The sequence below is a fragment of the Capsicum annuum genome, chromosome 2 (genome assembly GCF_002878395.1).
Source record: "Capsicum annuum cultivar UCD-10X-F1 chromosome 2, UCD10Xv1.1, whole genome shotgun sequence".
NCBI classification, from domain to species: Eukaryota; Viridiplantae; Streptophyta; class Magnoliopsida; order Solanales; family Solanaceae; genus Capsicum; species Capsicum annuum.
The window spans coordinates 100,203,050-100,225,364 of record NC_061112.1 but is presented as its reverse complement, the minus strand read 5'-3'; the positions used below and the strand labels follow the sequence as shown (position 1 = coordinate 100,225,364).

General features: G+C 35.5%; 2 pseudogenes; both read left to right on the top strand.

The window, feature by feature from the left end:
• Positions 1-5,422: 5,422 nt before the first annotated feature.
• On the top strand, positions 5,423-7,045 carry LOC107861017 (annotated as a pseudogene).
• A 1,105-nt stretch (positions 7,046-8,150) lies between these two features.
• On the top strand, positions 8,151-9,606 carry LOC107857880 (annotated as a pseudogene).
• Positions 9,607-22,315: the final 12,709 nt, after the last annotated feature.

Here is a 22,315-nt window from a genome sequence, read left to right as displayed (position 1 = left end):
TTATTTCTCTTAATGGATGAATTAAAATGAGGGAAAATCCCTTTATTTATAGGAAAAAACTAACCTTAGGATTTATAATTTTTTCATAAATAGACATACACAATATATGGTAAAGTAGGTATTCACTATATATGGTAAAGTAGACATTGACTATATGTGATACATTTATAACACTCTCCGTTGAATGTCTAATTGATAGATAATACACATTTATGTTGCCTCATTAAAAACCTTACAAGGAAAACTCAGTGGATAAAAATCTCGTAAGGGAAAAAGAGTACAACGCATATTAACTCTCCCTAATGAGAACATCCTTTAATCTTTGCATTCCCATCTTGTGCACCATCTTCTTGAAAGTTGCAATTGAAGGAGACTGGGTGAATAAATCAGACACATTGTCACTTAAACGAATCTATTGCATGTTAATGTCACCATTCTTTTGGAGCTCATGTATGTAGAAAAGCTTTGATGAAATGTGCTTTGTTCTATCTCCTTTTATAGATCCTCCCTTAAGTTGTGCTATACATGCTGCATTATCTTCATATAAGATTGTGGGTATATTGTCACATTTCAAATAACATTTTTATCGAATGAGATGTATCATGCCTCAACCATACACATTCCCGGCTTGCTTCATGAATAACTATTATCTCAGCATGGTTCCATGAAGTGGCTATGATAGACTGCTTTGTATATCTCCAAGATATTGCAGTACCACCACATATGAATACATAGCCTATTTGAGACCGAGCTTTATGTAGGTCAGATAAGTACCCAATATCAACATGACCAATAAGATCGAGACTGGAAACTTGCTAACAAATTAACTGAAAAGGCTATATCAGGCCTTATAGTATTTGCAAGATACATTAGTGCATCAATTGCACTAAGATATGGTACTTCATAACCAAGGGGTTCCTCATTCTTTTCTTGAGGTCAGAATGGACCCTTATTCAATTTTGTATGTTTCTCATTTAAGCAAAAATTCGATTGCTTTTAAAAACTCTCCAAGAGTTTCAATGATACTCAAATCATCAAATTATCTCTTATGAGGATAATAAAAAGTTTTTCAGAAACTTTATATGCTTCAGGCATTTTGAATTCTTTAGAGATTTTCATATGAATTTCTGTCAAGTGATAATATCCAACATGTCAAGTGTGACATCTTCAAGTGTCTGGACTGCAAATCAAATAAGTTTTATACTTACCAAAATACATCCTTTTGTGTCACTTGATAAATATTTCTACATCATCATGCTTAAATAAACGTAGAATTCGGATCCTCGTAATACTTTACAATATTGCATCAATATTGTATCAAAGATATTATCGATGATATATAATTTTGTATCGGTTCACTATGTGACATAATATTTTGAGATCTCATCACTTCATTATTTTCAGGTACCTGAACCTCTCATAGGTTTCATGAAGTGTTATGTCGTAGGCTCTTCAAGAGCACATTGCCTTCTTCTTATGATTGTTTGGTCTTTATCCTTTTCAAGGATTATTTCATTTGAAACTAATTAGTCTACCATGCTTCATGCATGCGTAGATTTTGTCCTTTAAAAATGCAAAATAGAAGCACTTGCAGCTTAGCTATGAAATTAAATTTGAGTCAATAAATGCTTCCGACATATGACTTGAATGATCTTTTGAATGAGGATTTGATGATAATTACTAACATATTTCATAGTTGCTTGTAATCTCCTCCTTATGTTAGGAAAACTAACATACATCCTCCATCTTTTTTAGGAATACATCTTTGTGCATCATGGTATATTTATTAATTGTATACCACATCAAAACTATTAGATGAAATAGTTGGTTCCTGACCTTGAACCAATTGAGACGAAAGAAATAATCATAATTTATTAGTCTAATGCATGCAAGTCTTATTGTATGCAACATATAGTATTTAATACCAACACATGAAGCTTTATTCTCATCAGCAATGGTTTAACTATTTATTGAAGGTATTCAATGCCAAACCATTTTCATCAAGATGAATTGTCTTGATTGCACAATCTGAAAGTTATGCTCTTAACTCAATTTTATTGAGCAAGCAAATTTATGAATGTCAAACTACAGGTTGACAATAAATGTACATGTGATTATCTTATTGATGCATCTTTTCAACATATCATATGAAAGGTGAACGAGCCCTTATTCACATTTTATATTTTTCAGATTTTGAGAGATCCAATCCAATAATTAGTTGGTCCAACCAACTTATCACGAAAACAAACAACATGAATAATTCTTGAAGAATTTTCTAATTCTTCATTACTTGTCCAATACTCAATATGCACATCTTCGGGATGTTATAATCGTTCATGTCAACTTATGACCTTTTATTCTAGCAAACTCCAATTTTACCATGACATGTACCTTTTTACTTTAGTAAATTTCATATTTACTATTACGTGAATAAATTTCAGATTTACTACTTTAGAAGTAGATTTCATAATAACTCTTCTCGATTATTCTGCCTCATTCGAAGATGAGTTGTGAAGCCATCACAATCAAGTTCATGTTTGTTGATAAGTTTCACTAAATATCATCACATTCACCGAGAGAATGGATCTACGCGTATAACAATTAAAATTCTCATTCTCATGAATGAAATATAATCGTGTGTTAAGCCTATCAAATTGATAGCTTATAACCTCTTTTATGATATTGCTACTTCAGGAGCAAATCGAGGCATACATATGATCTAGAGAATTTTTCTCTAACATAACTTATGATCATAATACGAGTGTGAAAATATCATCACTTTTGATGATCATAATCATATTATCCCTCCACGCGTATATTCGTGCATTCAATCATTTGTCTTCTTTCAGATATATTATGCACTGCTATCATATACACTTCAAGAATAAAGTAAGTTGCCATATTTCACACTTATCATATATTGCTATCACATTCACTTCATGGAATGAAGCATATTCAATGGGACATATTTCATGACTTTTCATTAAAAACACATTATTTTGCCTTAGCCATCATAATATCATCAATATGATGCATTGAGATTCAAACTCAACGTCTTACCCATATAAAGGCGTCTTAGGCATAAATTGATGAGATTTAAACCCAACATATTATCATCCCTTTTGATAATATTGTTCTTGAGGAATAACTTTAAAACTTAAATGGTTCCAAACCAATTATTTTTGGAAAAATTTCAGAAATAGCAACTCTGTAGCCTTAATTATAACTTATATAACAACAATTTCATCATTACGAAAAATAACAAATTGTATTTGTGTTTAAGTAAAATGTTGCTATATAAATACATATACAAATATATATGTATTACTCATAAATACATATGCACAACTGAAAAATACATATTCTTCTATTACTATGAAGTGGGTAAAATATTGTTACTTTTGCTATAAGTTGTAATTTTGAAAAAGTTTCTATTTATTGTAACTATAGTCTTAAGGATGCTAGTTTTTGTAATTTTTCCATTATTTTTTCTCAAATTCAACAATAATTATATTATTAGTAACAAAAGAAAGATAACATAAGAAATTACTAGCTTTGAAATTACCTTTAGATTTATAATCTCATCTTGTTTGGTAGAGTCTTATGCTGATAACGTGTTATAAAATAATAAAGAATAAAGAACAAGAGTAGAGAGAGTAATTGTTATTTCTCTTGATGGATGAATTACAACGAGGGAAAACCCCTTTATTTATAAGGGAAAACTAACCTTGGGATTTGTAACTTTCCCATAAATAGACATACACAATATATGATAAAGTAGGTATTCACTATATATGGTAAAGTAGACATTAATTATATATGGTACATTTATAACAACATTCTAAAAGTGTAACCATATTTGTAAAAGGTGTTGCTAATTATATAATGACATGAACACTTATAAAGTGTAGCCTATAACATTAAAGAGCACGCTTTAAAAGCGTTGTCAAAATTATTGTGCCTTAAAGCTAAAAATTAAGGCTACATTTTACAAGCATGCCCAAAACTATTTTAGGCAACACTTTATAAGTGTTGTCCAGAGTTAGTGTGGCCTTAGACCAAAATGGTTGTAATGTCAATTTCCCCTATAAAAAAATCTTTTCAATTTTCCTACAAAAAATCTTTTTCTTTTTAAAAAGAAATGTATATATTAAGTCAGTTTCACAGACTACATTTGCTATACGATATGACATGAGGGATTGGACTTTGATTCCTGCCTTATTCATTAAAATTCACAAAATACACGAGGAAAGGGCTTCGCCATACCTCCCCATTAATCAAGTTCTGACTATACTCACTAAAAAGAACAATTAAGGAAAATGTCCCTAATTATCAGGTTCTTTACCAAAAGAAGAAAAAGGAGATGCTCCTGATCATATAATCCTATACATAAATAAGGAACATCATAAGAGAATATAGGAAATGGAAATCCCAATTAGCTTAGTGAGGACATACACTATTCAGCACAGAAGGTCTTTTCGACAAAACCCTCCTGGAGGATATTGGAAAATAGTACTGCTACTGATCATTTTGTTGAAATCAATCTAATTGAAAACATAGTGAACTTGAGTTAGTGTAGTTAAATAGTGATGGCAACACTAGAAAAATTCAAATTGCATATTTCCTCTATTCCGTGACATCCTACTCCTCCCCCCGCTCCCCCCCAAATTATCCACCTCTCCGTCTCATAGTGACTGTCATTCTTATTATGGACAAATAAAAATGGACAAAAAAGATATTCTTTTTATCACTTTTTTTAATTAAATATTTGAAGTAATTCAACTTTAAAATTCTCAATTTATCCTTCACGGGGTGATTTTTAGTCATATAGTACTCCTTTTACTCTACATACTTGTCATCCTTGATAAAAATAGATGATTCATAATGCTTATTATTTTACAAAACCAAAACAAGATTAGTTGTTTGTTTCTACCTTTGCCTTAATCTTAAATATAAAGAGATATTAATATAACACAAAAAGAGAAGTATTAAATTGAAAAGGGTAATAAATAGGAATAAATTAGTCAAATTACCTTTAGCTAACGGTTTTTTCAAATGGTGTGAAAAAAAAACATGACGAAATATTTAGGAATCAAGGGGTAGTTGTTTAAGGTTTACTTTGTACCTATAATGAAGTCTCGTAGGGTCGTTGGTTAGGAACAAGTTATCTCGGATTAGTTATTCCACCATAGATACTATGAGATAATTCATCGTAATATAAATGATGAGATAATTAATCTCAAAATTAACTAATACCTCTCGCCCGAAACTAACTATACCTCTCTGAAATTAACTAATACTTCCAGCCAAACACCGAATAAAATAATTGTGTCTTTTATCTCAAAATTATTATACAATAAGCCTCCATGATACTGAATATTACTTATGCACACATCATACCAAAGTTTCTAAAGCATCCAACATAGTGGCACAGTGAGATTGTGAGAAAAATGATTTCTCATTCTACAACTCATGCTGTTCTGTTTCCTTTCATGTCCAAAGGCAACACAATTCCTATCTTTGACCTTGCTCTCCTTCTTCTCACCCGCAAAATTTCCATCACCATCTTCACCACTCCTGCAAATCGTCCATTCTTCTCTGATTCTCTTTCAGACACCAACATCAATATCATCCAAATCCCATTTCCTGAAAACATACAAGGAATTCCCCCAGGTGTCGAAAGCACTGATAAACTCCCATCCATGTCCCTTTTTCCACCATTTGCCAATGCTACGAAGTTGATGAAACCCCATTTCGAAAAGGCCTTGGATTCTCTTCCGCCCGTTACTTTCATGATCACTGATGACTTTCTCGGCTGGACTTTAGACTCAGCAAACAAATTTGATATCCCAAGGCTTGTCTATTACGGCATGAGCGCATTTTCAATGGCATTCTCGATTTCAGCTGCTTCAATTCTTAGGACAGAAGTGTCTGATGATGAGCCATTTTCAGTACCTGATTTCTCCGGGATTGAAATCACTAGAAATGACTTTGATGTACCCTTAAGAGAGCGGGAACCAAAAGGCCCCGGTTATGAGTTTGTTATGGAGCAACTCATGGCGACCTCGAAAAGCTATGGCATGCTTGTGAACAGCTTTTATGAGCTCGAATCTGTTTATGTAGACTACTGTAACTGTGTCGCTAGTCCTAAATTATGTTGTGTTGGACCTTTTTGTGCGGTTCACGAGCCTCCCAAAGTGGGAAGCTAAGAGAAACCTTCATACATCAAATGGCTTGACGAAATGCTAGAAATGGGGAAATCAGTTTTGTACGTGGCATTCGGTACCCAAGCAGAGATATCTCCTGAACAATACAAGGAAATTACAATAGGGTTGGAGAAATCCGAAGTTAACTTCTTGTGCGTAGTCAGGAGAAATATAGATGAAGTCAATAATGGGTTTGAAAACAGAGTAAAAAACAGGGGGCTTGTTGTGACAGAGTGGGCTGATCAGAAGAGAGCCTATGTGCAAAAGTGCCAATACTGGCATGGCCAATGATGGCGGATCAACACCTTAATGCAAGAATGGTGGTGGAGGAAATCAAGATTGGACTAAGAGTCGAGACGTGTAATGGATCAGTGAGAGGGTTCGTGAAGTGTGAAGGTTTAGAAAAGCCGATAAGGGAGTTCATGGAAGGAGATAAAGGTAAAGAGGCAAGGAAGAAGGTGAAAGAGATAGGAGAGGAAGCCATTAATGCAGTCAAAAAAGGTGGTGGAACTTCATGCCAAGCGTTAAATGAGGTTATTTATGAGCTAAGTGAAAAGAGACAGGTTTGAAATTAGCATTTTTCTTGTCGTCGTTGGCCGTTGAGTAGGCTAGCTTTTACTACGTACTAAACTCAATTGTTACGTGTGCTGTGTGTCTAAAATGAAGGCATGTAAACACTTAAGTGCGCTCTCTCTCTCTATTTACTAATAAGAATAATTCGAGACTAATTAGTTCCTGCCCTTCTTGCACTGGGAATTAGTCTATGTTAAAATTTGTTTGGTGTATTCTAGGACAGTTATGTTTACAAATTATACTTATGTATTAATAGTTTTTGTAATACTAGTATTATGGTTTGCCATGTAGTTTTTAAAAGAAAGTTTTGCGACTTGCTTCGGGACTCGCTCTAGAGCGAGGTATTGACAAAACGACTTGAGGCGCACATGTAGAGCTTAAATTTATGAAACTTACGCCTTGGGCGTCCGACATTTAAAGTTGATATAACTTTTTATTTAAATACTTCAAATAAGCCTAATACTTATAACCTCACTGTAGCAGCAGGATTATTTCGCTAAAAATTTCAACAACACGTGAATTTACTGAGAAATATGAAAAAGGAAAGACAAATTCACAATATTCCCCAACCCCATTGTCTAAATATGAAAAAGGGAAGACAAAATTCACAATATTCCCCACGCCCATTGTCTTTCTGGAGAGCCTAATTCCAAAACTACATAACAAATAAGAATCAATCACACCTTATAGTAGCTTCAAGCGTCTAACAGATCCCCCCCTCCCGTGCTCCTTCCTTTTCAAAAAAAAAAAAAATTAAAATTATTTCAATTTGTTCAGCTAAAAGATGTTAGAAGAATTAAGTAAATTCCTTAAATTGTCACTCAAGTTTTACAAACATCCCACTAATGTCACTTGTGATTTTTTTTGGACAATAATATCATTGAACTCTATAATTATTCTAAAAAATAAAAAACTAACAGAAATGTTAAAAACTTAACAAAATGACCCATTTGATCCAATACTTAATTATCCATAACCCATGACCCATTTGACCCCATCTTTAGATTAAAAGAAACCTTTTTCTTCCTTATTCCATCATTAGAAGATACCATTCCTTAAATTGGCACTCAAGTTTTACAAACATCCCACTAATGTCACTTGTGATTTTTTTTGGACAATAATCTCATTGAACTCTATAATTATTTCAAAAAATAAAAAACTAATAGAAATGTTAAAAACTTAACAAAATGACCCATTTGACCCAATACTTAATTATCCATAACCCATGACCCATTTGACCTCACCTTTAGATTAAAAGAAACCTTTTTCTTCCTTATTCCATCATTAGAAGATACCATCAGTTTACAAAGCAGAACACATTTCTTGAAGCTTCTGCAATTCAAAAAAAAATCAAAAAATTCAGCTAAGTTAATGAAGAATGGGAAGGCTTCTCATCTCCCACAAACGGATAATGTTGATCGAATGAGAGACAACGAGGTAAAATTTGTTTCTTTATTGTTGTAATTTTTTAGGTCTTTTTTAGGAGAATAAAGTATTTTCAACTCTCCAACATGTTATTGGAGTAATTTCTTAAAGTTATTTTCATTTGTCTTGAAATCGACATCGATTTTAACTTTTTATTTTTTTTATTTTTTGTATTGACTACAGGCTTGGGGTTGGACCATAGAGTATCAAGATTCTATAACCAACCTAACGAGTTTAACAGATTCAATAACCAACCTATAAAGTATTAAGATTCTTTTTTCTTGCCTTCCGTTAACTTTTCAAACAACAACCAATGCTTGAAAGAAGTTCTAATTGCTTCTGCTAAAGCAATAACGGAGAATAATTTGATTATAGTTGAATGGTTAAAGTCAGAACTACGCACAGTGGGATTCGTTTGTGGGTCTCCAATGCAATGTTTAGGAGCGTATATGCTGGAAGGTTTAGTTACCAAATTAGTCTCCTTGGGAAGCTCTATCTATAAGGCCTTAAGGTGCAAAGAGCCTATTAGCATTGAGCTTTTCTCATACATGCACTTGCTTTATGAAATTTGTCCGTACTTCAAGTTTGGATATTTGTATGGTGCAGTAGTTAATGTCATGAAAAATGAGAACTCAATTCGTCGCTCAGGGTAGCCAGTAGATCTCCTTAATCCATGCTCTTACAGCCTGGCCTGGTCGACCCCCGCGAATCCACATCACAAGAATTGACGATTCCATATCAGATTACGCCAGAGGAGGGGGGATTGAAATTGTAGGTCAGAGGTTATCAGCATTGTTGTATCTTGCAACATACCTTTTGAATTTCATCCCGTGGTTGTTTTTTGTTCTGATGTTGAGATCAAGAATCTTAATGTTTGGCCTAGGGAACCATTGGCAGTCAACTTTGCTCTCGTTTTACACCATATGCACAATAAGAGTATTGGAACTCAAAATCACAAAGACAAAATTCTGAGGATGGTTAAAAGCTTATCTCCCAAGATAGTTACTTTAGTGGAGCAATAGTCCAACACTAATACAGTCCAATTCTTTTCTCATTTTTGGAGACACTGAACTACTACCTATCCGTATTCGAGTCTATAGACGTGTATCTACCTAGGGACCATAAAGAACGAGTCAATGTTAAGCAACATTGCTTGGCTCACAAAATTGTGAACATACTAGCATGTGAAGGGGCAGAGAGAGTTGAGCGTCATGAGCTTCTTGGAAGGTGGAGGTCACAATTTTCTATGGCTGGTTTTAAACCATATCTGTTAAGTTCCTCAGCCAATGCTACTATTAAGACCATACTGGAGAATTACTACCAAAGTTATATGCTTGATGTGAGGAATGGCGTTCTTTATCTTGGCTGGATGAATAACGATTTGGTTGCTTCTTGTACCTAGAAATAGTCATCCTACCATAAGTATAGGTTTATGTAGCTTCTATCTTGATAATGGTAAGAGATAGAAGCAGCTTTTTTTCCTGTTGGTATTAAGTTGAAAGCACCATAATTTAATCTTGTTAGAATCTGTTCCATAAGACACTAATCAATGTTTTTATCTATCACGTTGTGCATTGTATTGCTAGCTCAAAAAAGTTGTCATTTTTTCTTCTGTTTATTCATGTGAGAGATCCAACTATCTTTGAGAAATGTTTTGATATGCCTCTAATTAAGTCAAGGAAGTTCTATTTCAAGGGTCTTTCTAATTTTGGAGCTCATATACATTGTATTCATATACAAAGTGAATTTCGAGGATCATATACGAATTTTGAAAGGTTTGTATTTTTATATTTAACTACTAAATTATAGTAGAATAATGGATCCTTACACCTTTTGTTGGTTGTGCCGCATGCTAAAACTTAAGTGGAGTAGAAAACATCAAATCATATTTAGGCAATCAGGCAAATAATAAATCTTACACACCATTTTCAGTTGTACCCTACATAGTAAAAAATTTCTCAAATGAATATTCGCAAAAATGCGCTAGCATATTATCTTTGACCAAAACAATTTCAAAAAGTACCCTCATCCTAATTATAAAAAATATAATACATTGGAAAAGTTCATCATAAATTCTAGAAAATGTCATAGATAAGTTTTATAGACATTTGCTCAGTCACCCACTATTGTTCCAGTTCCTAATATACTCTAGGCATATGTACAAAGATATGACGATAACTTTTAGTACTTATGTAAAGAACACTAGGTGAGGGGGGGGGGGGGGGGATATCTATACTTCAACTAGAGATATCTTTGTAATCCACTAAGATGCAGGGGGGAAATAGATGGTGGGATCTTATTGTTAAGCTTATACTTGATGGTAGACATGATCACAGGACAAGGAGTATCTTTCCGTAGCTTTGGAGAGACTGAGTAGAAGGCTGTAAAGAAAAAGTTTCAAAACTAGGTCCTCGAACACGATTATCTATAGCTCCAAGTTGGCTCATGCCACTATGTACAATACCATATTGTGTTACAACTGCTCCTGCTTGTACTAGCATCATACTAAAATGTGAATAGCTCCAACATTTGTGCACTTGTAATAGCTCCTGCATAACATGAAAATCAGGAGAAAAGATTGACCATTCGTGATTAGAGAAAAGAAACCTCAAAGCGAGATGAGGAAATTTTGAAATACATTGACTAAACAAAATCCCACAAACAATTGAGAATTGTTAATTGACATACAAGGCAGAGAACTAGAACTTAGACAGTAAATCAAAGACCAGAATATAGCAGATCTAAATAAAATAGAGTCTACATAACATACTAGCATTGAAAACACCAGCATTACACTGCACTATTCACTTTCCCTTCTTCTGGACATCCTTGGTGACTTGGCACCAGTTGGATCTTCTTGTCAATATTTTTAACAACACCGATAGAAAAAGTTTGCCTCATGTCTCTCACAGCAAAATGACCCAATGGTGGGTATTCAACGAAGGATCCAACCAGTTGGATCCTTTTGAGCAGTACTCTTCTTCTGAGCAGTAACTACATAATTGGGTATGGCTTTTCTTTTAAGATGTTCGTCACTCTTCGATACAGAAGGTCTAGCAGGTAATTCGGTAACATGCACAAAGGTCTCACAATCAGCACCATGTCCATCTAGTCTATTCAATATCTCTAAAAATTCATCCGCAATATGTAATGTTTCATCGGGTACTTCAGCAGTAAGTGATTTCATAATTTGTGCACCTTTCTGAAACAAAAAGAAAAAGAAAAAGCTAAGAAACTAAAATAAATGAAATAAAACAGATAGAGAACTTATTACCTGAGTTAAGTTCGAATCCATCCGAGAGTTAATCCACAACTGAGAGTTATCCCAAAATTCATCATTTTCATTCTATTTAGTTGAATTTATACCCCCTCAGGTTGAGTTGAAGATGACTCACCAAAATTTTTGGCCCATTTATAATGACCTCTAACATTATGACCGTCATTTTTGCAAATTGAGCATCTTTCTTTTACAAACCCCTTCCTAGATAACTTTTGAGTTCTTGTATTTTCAGTTTTTTTTTCAGCTCTCTTTTCAGCATTTAGCAGCTATAGGTTTTTTTTTGCTTTTCTAATTCTTCAGATTCTTTATTAGTATTCTTTTCTAATCCTCATATCATTAACAATAATTTAGCCAATTAACATAAACATCACTTCTAATAAAATCACCATAATTTACTTACCGATGCTAGCCAACATGCTCCCAAGGGCATTCTCTAAGTATTTAACAAGCGTCTAAGGTCTTTAATGGAACTACATATGTCCAAGCTTAAGGTGGGTCAAGATCCCACTTCTAATTCTCCGAATACATTTCAAGTCTAACTTCTACCCGAGACTAGACTAAGGTATCTAAATCAAGTGTTAGATGTTTATTAAGCTGCAATAGTCCTAAGATAAAGGTTTTTCTCATGCACTACTCTTAACTCATCCATAGCAACTAAGGTAATTTCACAATTATATGCAACTAGGGTCAACTTACCCTTACCATGGGTGGCAAGGTCACCCCCAACTAACTAAAGAAACTAGAGCCTTTTCATGCTATCCATGAGACAATAAGTCAAATTAACCAAGGTTCTAGCCTACAAGTCAAGCATCCCAACCTATGAGTTCAAATGACCTAAATGATTCAACTAATCCCAAGTGTTACCATCTATCAATCCAACACCTAGAACCCTTCCCAATCTAACAAGATATCACAATTATATTCTAACATAGCTCAATCTAACAAAAATTACCTAACCTACCTCAAATCCAAAGAAAGCTCACAAACCGCTAAACCTTTATTTTTTCCTTTTGAGAAGCTTCTTCAAGGTGCCAAGCTATCAAAAACATAATCTACACATCATTACAAGAATATCAATACCCATATTGCACCATTATGCTTCGGGTCCAAAAACAACACAAAAAATTCCTAAGTAGGTCCTATATATGTTAAACACATTTCCGAGATCAACCCAACATTCATACACCATTAGGGAATCATAACCCTCAAGAAACAAGTGAAAACCAAGCTTATTTGGGCTAAAATCACGCCCTCAAGCTAATTGGGGGTTTCTGATAAAATAATCAAGAAATTAACGCTTGAAAATGAAGGATTTTTACCTCAAATCCATTGTTAATCAATAAAATATATGTTAAACAAGCTTCTATCTCACACCTAAGACTCAATTTGAAGTTAACAAATCATTCTAGGGTTTTTAGGTCTCAAGGAGAGGTGAAAATAGCCAAATTTGCAACTAAGGGGCCTGTTTATAGCCGCCCCCAGGCTTGAAGATAACGTGATCGCCCTCAATTGGGCTGCGATCTCCATGCCTCGATTGCCATTGGCCTGACCATGATGGTCATGGCTCCAGTACAACAAAGTTAAAACTTTTTTCGACCTTCGAGCTCATTCAAACTATGGATTTTGCAAATGAACTGTGTAACCCCACTAAATTCGACATTTTAGACGCATTGGTGAAGTCAGATTTTCCATCCAAGATTGTTTAGACAAAATATAGGCGCCATACGCATATCTTCTAATATTTTACTTTTTGACCAATAGGTTGAAATGAGCTTGGATGCAGTGGGACCTGAACTAAAGGTCTAAGTAACCTAAAATCAAAATTCCAGAGTTGCTGATGCAGTTGGAATTTACATTTGAGGTCGTTTAACTGACCCTTTTGCTTGGTGGCTATTTGGAACTAGCAAAGACTTCTAAATGGGAAATCGGCTCTAAGAACCAAATGAACTTTCCGATAATTGAACTATCAGTTTCAGCAAGTTATAAATGACTTGGGACATCTATGGAAAAGCTCTAAGACAAAAATAATCGGAAATATGGAAAATGATTTGCAGGGTCATTACAATATCCACTACTAAAGGAACTTTTTCCCCGAAAGTTAAAGATGATAAAGTACTTGAAGTCTCAAATAGGTGGGGATACTGGGCCCACATCTTTTTCTTGATCTCCCAAGTGGCCTCCTCCACTGGGTGGTGCCTCCACTGAACCTTAACTACAGGAATATCTCATGTGCAACTGTCTCACATCTTTAGCCAAAATAAGCACAGGCTCCTCCACGAAGGTCAAATGCTCATCTAACATGATTGAGTCCCATCTAAGCACATGAGATAAATCAGGAATATACCGCTGCAACATAGAGACATGGAAAACTGGTTGAACGATAGCAAAATACGAAGGTAAATATAGCTTATAGGCCACCTCACCAACTGTGCAGAGAATCTCAAAAGGACCAATATATCAAGGATTGAGCTTGCCCTTCCTTCCAAACCTCATCAAATCCTTCATGGGTGAAATACAGATCCGCCAACTCCAAATCATAGGTGGGGTAATTGAGCTAATGCACCTTAACTTGTCTAGAAGCATTGGCAATGACACGACCCTGCTGCATCAATACACAACCAAGACCAAAACTAGAAGCGTCATTGAACATGGTGAATACCTCACCCTCAACTGGAAATACTAACACCAGAGCTAAAGTAAGAAAGTCCTTGAGATTTCTAAAGCTTAAACCACACTCCTCAGACCATAAAAAAGAAACCTCCTTTCAAGTCAATCTGGTCATAGGGGATGAAATACTCCTAAAGCCCTCAACAAAGCACTTATAATAACCGACCAAACCAATGAAACTATGAACTTCTGCCGGAGATGTAGGCCTAGCCCAATCATGAATAGCCTCAATGTTATCTGGGTCTACCATAATACCAGCCTTAGACACCATATATCCAAGGAATATCACCGACTCAAGCCAAAAATCACACTTAAAGAACTTTGAGAAAAACAAATAGTCCCCAAAGTCTGAAGAACTATCCTTAAATATTATACATGCTCCTCACTGCTCCTCGAATACACAAGGACATCATCGATGAACACAATAATGAAGGAGTCTAGATAGGGTCTGAACACACGGTTCATCGAATCCATGAATGCGGCTAGGGCATAAGTCAATCTAAAAGGCCTCACTAAAAACTCATTATGACCATAACGGGTCCTAAAAGATGTCTTCAAGATATCCTTAGCTCGAATCCTCAACTGATAGTAACCATATGTCAAATTAATCTTAGAAAGCACAGTTGCACCTTGAAACTAGTCGAACAAATCATCAATACGAGACATAGGATAACGGTTCTTCACCGTCACCTTATTAAGTTTCCTATAATCTATCCACATAACCATAGCTCCATTTTTTCACAAACAATACAGGAGCTCCCTAAGGGGACACACTCGATTTAATAAAACCCTTACCAAGAAAATCCAGAAGTTGAGAATTCAGCTTCTTAACCTTAGCAGGAGCCATATGGTAAGGTGACATAAAAATAGGTTGGGTGCCAGGTTCAAGGTCAATAGCAAACTCAATCTCATGGACATGGGGAATACCAGGCAGGTCAGTAGGAAACATATTCGAAAACTCACAAACAACAGGAACAAAGTCAAGCGATGGACTCTCCACACGAGTATCACAAATATAAGCGAGATAAGACTCGCATCTCCTCGATATAAGTCTCCTAGTACAAACATAAGAAATAACCCCCGTCAACTCGCAGCTAACTGCTCCCTACTACACAACTGGGGGTATGCCGCACATGGCTAAGGTAACGGTCTTGGCAAAACAATCCATGACCGCATGATAGTGGGATGACCAGTCCATGCCAAATTTCACATCAAAATCCAGCATATCCAGAAGAATAAGATCAGCACAAATTTAAGAAAAATTAAGGAAGCCTATTTATTTATGGATTCTAAATAAATTTATATTTATACCAAGTCGCCACCTAATTATTTAAGAAAAATTAAGGAAGCCTATTTATTTATTAACACATATGACTAATGTTTTTGTCTGCAAAAAATCAATTGAGATTCTAGGTAAGAGTTCAAATTATTCCGAAGGAAAGGGGTTAGACACCCTTCAGAATCCATAAATGTGGTACCCGAATAGAGTAAATTAATTAAAGAGAGAGGAGGTATAAATATTTAAATAATGTAAAAGGTGTATGTGCATAGAGTATATAAATAAACTTATTGTTATGAAAATATGTAAAAGGCATGTATAAAAATGTACAAATTACTTGTGAAAACAAAAGTATTTAATGATATGTGAAAAAGTGTCTTTTATGTAGTATAAAAAAAAAGTATTTTTACAAATAATTACGGAGAGAAAAAATAAGATTTTAGTTGAAAAGAAAAACTATAAAATATGTATGATGTAAATGTATGGATTAATTGATTAATTTAATGTTTGTGTAAACGGCCTAAGTTTGCCTAAACATGCGTTAATAAATATGTAAGTAAAGAATGTCCCTGCCCGACACCCAAAGTAAAGTTTTCACGATGAATGCTGTTTGAACAATTGTAATAATGCGAAAATATAAACGTAAAGTCAAACTCTCCTTTTGAATGCTATTTTTTGATAAGTATTTTCGAGAACCTATACAAACACATTTGTCACGACCCAAAAAATGAGGGTCATGATGGCACTTGTTGCGGCGTACATTGACAAGTAAGCCTATCATCCAAACTGATACGAAAAGAAGAAAAGACAGAAATATTCCAAGGTAAGGCTTCTAGAACGAAGCCGAACCATATAAATAATCATAAAAATGCAGAAAGAACTTATCCAAAATACCAATGATGCCCAAAACTAGGTGTCAATAGTGTAAGAACTACTAATACAATCCAAGAGTCAAATACATTGGAAAAATAACCACAAAGGAATAATAACTGTCTCCGAATACTAATAAATACATAACTTCTATAGAAAGATAGAGGTGAACTTCGGACGCATGAATGTCCAACCGCTACCTTGAAAGCTCTAACAATTGCCCGAATCAATCAAGTTGAGGCGCACTTGAGCTAGAACCTGCACCGAAAGGGTGCAGTAGGTATGAGTATGGTCCACTTGTACTCAGTCGGTATCATAGACCGATCAAGCAAAGTAGTAGATAAAGCATACAAAATATACACTAAGGACACGTCACCCGCAATAAAAAATATCCCACAACAGTAGCCCACGCCGCTTGCACTAATAGTTCTAATATATCTCACATATATTACAACAAACACACCAAGATATAGAATAAAAGTATAGCTTATGTCACATATAAATAGAACAAGAGAGAACATGTAGATACATGATCATCAAATACAAGTAAAGAAAGGTAAGACAAATACATAGATGACAAGTCAATAAGGCTATACAACACAACATAAACAAAATAAAGTAAGTGCAGTGTATATGATGATGCTGATGGTGCTGATGATGATGATGCACAAGGTTATTGCACAACCTCCGGGATTATCGCACAATTCCTGTATACACCTACGGAGCTAAATCTTCCCGACGTAGGACCCATGGGGGGGTTTGTCAACCCGTGTACAATCTACATATCTCATATCTCCTTTCTGACACATCCCTCGAAAAGAGTTTTATAAGGTTTTACAATATCTTTTAAAAAGGTGTTGCAAGTGTTTCTCAGACGTTTTCACGGTGGTACCAAAGTTTCATGAATGAGTATGATATGAAGATGTAATGCTCACAACCAATCAGAATGAGTATTTCCACAACCAACCACATGATATATTTCCACAACCAACCACAATAATGCATTTTCACAACTACATGAGCCAATATCCATTCATTATTTTCATTTCATCCATGAATTTCCACATGTCTCATATGCCAATAAGGTATGAATATAATCACAATATACCAATAGAAGCACATTAAGCATTTTAGCAACAAAATATAATTATTCACATGTATTCAAGGCTATCAATATCTCATAGGACCCCACACGGTCAGACATATCACATAATAACTCAATTTCGATAATTACATCATATATAGGCCCCACACGGGCACAACACATAAATAGATATTTTTCATGATTAGTTTCCACCCTTAATATGTATTTTATATCATCATTTACTACCCAGCCCAGTCTGAAAGAGTTAAGCCATAACCTACACCTCGAAAGCCAAAATCGGTCCGCTACACTTGAGCCTGCGACCTTAATTTTTACGAACAATCCTGAACTCCGCTAAAAATATCAAATGTAAAATCTACGCATCAAGACATAACCAACGATACTCATATTGACTACTTTTATTCGGGGTCAAAATGGACCCCCAAAATGGGTTTTCAAAAAAAAAGGGCAAAATTAGAACTTTACTTCAAAAACATGTTCCCCATATTTTTAGGCATATACAACTAAAATCCAAGTTAAATCGATTAAAAAATGGAGTTCAAATCGAAGAAAAATTATTTTTGAACTTTACCGGGTAAAATCTTTGAAATCCGGGTTAAAATCAAGAATCAAAGTAGTTTTGAAGGTTAAATTGATGAAAAACTAGTAATTATAAGATAAAAATATTATTTAAGTGAAAAAGAGTGAAATTTGAGTTTAAAATCATGCCTTAAGATTTTTAGAAATTAATCAAGAAATTACTAAGAAAAGAGTGAATTCTTACCTTTAATCCGTAATAAAACCAAGAAAAACGTGTTAATCTAGCTTTCCAAGCTCTCACAAACTTTACTTTTAAGCTCACACACTATTATAGGGTTTAAATCCCAAGAGGCAATATAAAAAATGAACAAAAAGGGCCAAAATGAGGTATTTATATGCAGAAAAAGCTGGTATCGCACCAGATTTTTCACTTCAAATTCACCCCAGATTTCGATGGAGTGCCCGGGACTCGTTCGGAGTCCGATATACATAAACTAACTATGCAACCATACAAAATTTTACAATACGGATGCGATAACGATATCAAATTTTTTTAAAAATATATTTTTCACAAAGTTGACCCCCGAAACCCGAAATCACAATTTTTCAAATCAAGGGTCGAAACGAGATTTAAAAGCCGTAAAATTATATCATATATTCTAACACCCTAAAATCAAAATTCAAGATCTACTGCTAAAGTCAGATTTTCCATCCGAGGTTATTTCGATCAAATGTGGGCCCAATACCCATATTTCTAATTTTTCAACTTTCCAACCAATAGGTCGAAATGAGCTCAGGTGCACCGAGATCTGAACCAAAGGTCTACATGGCCTAGAATTGATGTTTCGGAGGTACTGGTGTAGTCTGTTTGGCTATCCGTCGCATGTATCAAAAGATATCTACATAAGTCCAAAATAAGTCTCTAGAAGCCATGAAAACTCACATTATTGCATAAATGATACCAAAATGCATCGAAAATCATGCCAATCACTCTCACACCCCCAAAATATCATAATGCAACTAAGAGGAGGGGTAAAATAGTCAAATCACACAAAATAAAAAATTTCACATATTTCATCAAATTCTTAAGTTGTTACATCATCCGCCACTAAAAATCTAGTTTGTCCTCGAACTAAGACAAAAGAAATATCAAAAATCAACAAAGAGCTGGGGATAAGGACTATGCATATCAGAATTGACCTCCCAAGTAGCTTCATCTATATGTCGATGTCTCCACTGGACCTTAACCACAGGGATCACTCTAGAGTGCAACCGCCTAACATCCCTAGCTAAAATGGAAACCGGCTCCTCAACAAAGGACAACCGCTCATCTAACTGAACCGACTCCCAATGAATGACATGAGACTCATCTGAAATATAACGACGAAGTATAAAAACATGAAAAACTGGATGAACAGCTGATAGATCAAGGGGCAAAGCCAACTCATAATCCACCTCACCAATAGTTCAAAGAATCTCAAATGGACCAATATACTTGGGGCTAAGCTTGCCCCTCTTCCCAAACCTCATCACACTTTCATGGGTGAAACTTGAAGGAAAACACGATCACCAACACCAAATCTCAAGGCACAAAGTCTACGATCAACATATAACACTTTTGCCTACTCTAAGCCGATCAAAGTCTATCTTGAATGACCCGAACTCTATCCAATGACTCATAAAACAAGTACGCACCTCGAGGTCTCACTTTTGAAATATCGAACCAACCTACTGGGGAGCAACAAAGCCTACCATACAACACCATAAAAGGAGCCATATCAATACCTGAATGGTATCTATTACTATATGCAAACTCTGCTAAAGACAAATACTGCTCCCACTGGCCACCAAAATCCATCGCGTATTCATGAAGCATATCATCTAAAACCGGGATAGTCTGCTCTGACTGGCCATCAGTCTGGGGGTGAAATGCTATGCTAAGATCAACCTGAGTACCCAACTCATCCTGAAAAGTCTTCTAAAACTGAGATGTGAACACAAAACCTTGACCTAAAATATTGGACACCAACGCACCATGCAGATGCTTAATCTAACGAATGAATACATGGGCTAACCTCTTAGCATTGAATGAGACCTGAACCAGATAAAATGAGCTGACTTGGTCAATCGATCCACGATGACCCAAACACTGTCAGAACTATGAGATGTATGAGGAAAACCAGTCACAAAGTCCATAGTGATCCATTTCCACTTCCACTCGGGAATGGGTAACCTCTGAAGCAACCCACTAGGTCTCATATGCTCAGACTTCACCTGCTAGCAATAAAGGCAACGAGATATAAAATATGCCATATCTCACCTCATACCACCTCACCAATAGTGCCATCTTAAATCACTATACATCTTAGTCACACCTGGATGGATAGAATATCTAGAACAATAGGCCTCCTCTAAGATCAACCTAATCCAATCACCACTCTCGGCACACAAACTCAGCCCTCAATCCTCAAAACTCCATCTGAGTCAAGTGAGGCTTCCTTATCCTCCCTACTCAACACTTTATCTTGAATCAACCTCAATCCAACATCATCAAACTAATGAGCTTGAATCTTCTCCATCAAAGAAGATCTAGCATCCACAAGTGCCAAAACATGCCCCGTTGTTGAAATATCAAGCCTAACCATCTGGTTAGCTAAAAACTAAATCTCTAAGGCCAAAAGCCTCTCTTGGATCAAAACATGTGCCAAGCTACCCATGCTAGTTGACTTCTGGCTCAAGGCATCCGCAACCACATTAGCCTTGCCTGAATGGTAGAGAATAGTCAATTCATAATCCTTAAGAAACTTAAGCCAACTGTGCTACCTCATATGAAGATCTCGCTAGTAAAGAAATACTGAAGGCTACTATAATCTGAGAAAATCTCACAACAGAAACCATACTAGTGCCTCCACAACTTCAAGGAAAACACAACCGCGTACAACTCTAAATCATGGGTAGGATAATTTCTCTCATGAGGCTTCAACTGACAAGATGCATACGCAATCACCTTGTCCTCCTGCATCAATACAACACCTAATCCAACACTGAAAGCATCACAAAACATAGTAAAGCCTACACCCTCCTTGGACAAAGCCAATATAGGAGATGAAGTCAACAAGTCCTTGAGATTTTGGAAGCTTACCTCACAAGCATCAGACCACTAGATGGAAATCTTTTTCTGAGTCAACTTAGTCAAATGAGCTACAATAAACGAGAAACCTTCAATAAAACGCCGATAATACCCTGCCAAGCCAACAAAACTTTGAATCTCGATGGGCGAAGTAAGTTCAGCCCAATCACAAACTGCTATAACCTTGGCTGGATCAACCATAATACCTTCCTTAGTTACCACATAACCCAAGAAAGAAACAGACTCTAACCAAAACTCGCGCTTAGAGAACTTAGCATACAACTTCTCACCCCTCAATCTCTGAAGCACAATTCATAAATGCTCCTCATCCTCAACCTCACTCTTGGAATACACCAAGAAATCATCTATAAACACAATAACAAAAGAGTCAAGATATGGTCGAAACACCCTATTCATCAACTCCATGAATGAGGCAGGGGAGTTGGTCAACCTAAAAGACATGACCAAGAACTCATAATGACCATATCGAGTCCAAAAAGTTATTTTCAGAATATCAAAAGCTCTAATCATCAACTGGTGATAACCGGACCACAAATCAATCTTCGAAAACACCGTAATACACTGAAGCATATCAAATAAATCATCGATACGAAGAAGAGTATACTTATTCTTAACCATTACCTTATTCAACTATCGATAATCAATTTACATCCGCATAGACCCATCCTTTCTCTTTACAAACAAGACAGGCACACCCCAAGGTAAAACACTAGGTCAAATAAATCCCTTATCAAACAACTCTTACAACTAATCCTTCAGTTCCTTCAACTCTGCTGGGGCCATCCTATAAAGAGGAATAGAAATAGGCTTGGTGCCTGAATCAATATCAATAATAAAATCAATATCTTGATCCAAAGGCATACTAGGAAAGTTCGTAGGGAATACCTCCATAAACTCACGAACAACACAACAAAATCCAAAGAAGGAGGCGAAACAACACTTGTATCACAAATATGGTCCAAGTAAGATAAACATCCCCTCTCAACCAATTTACGATCCTGAATATAAGATATGACCCTCTTAGGACCCGAATGAAGTGTACCCTTCCAAGCTTCCTTGGCATACCCGATGAAGCTAAAGTTGCAGTCTTGGCAAAATAATCTGAGATAACATAATAAAGAGCCAACTAATTCATGCCTAAAATAACATCAAAATCGACCATATCTAATACAAGCAAATCTACCAAAATCTCACGCCTGACAAAAGTCACAATACAAGATCGGTACACCTGATCCACCAC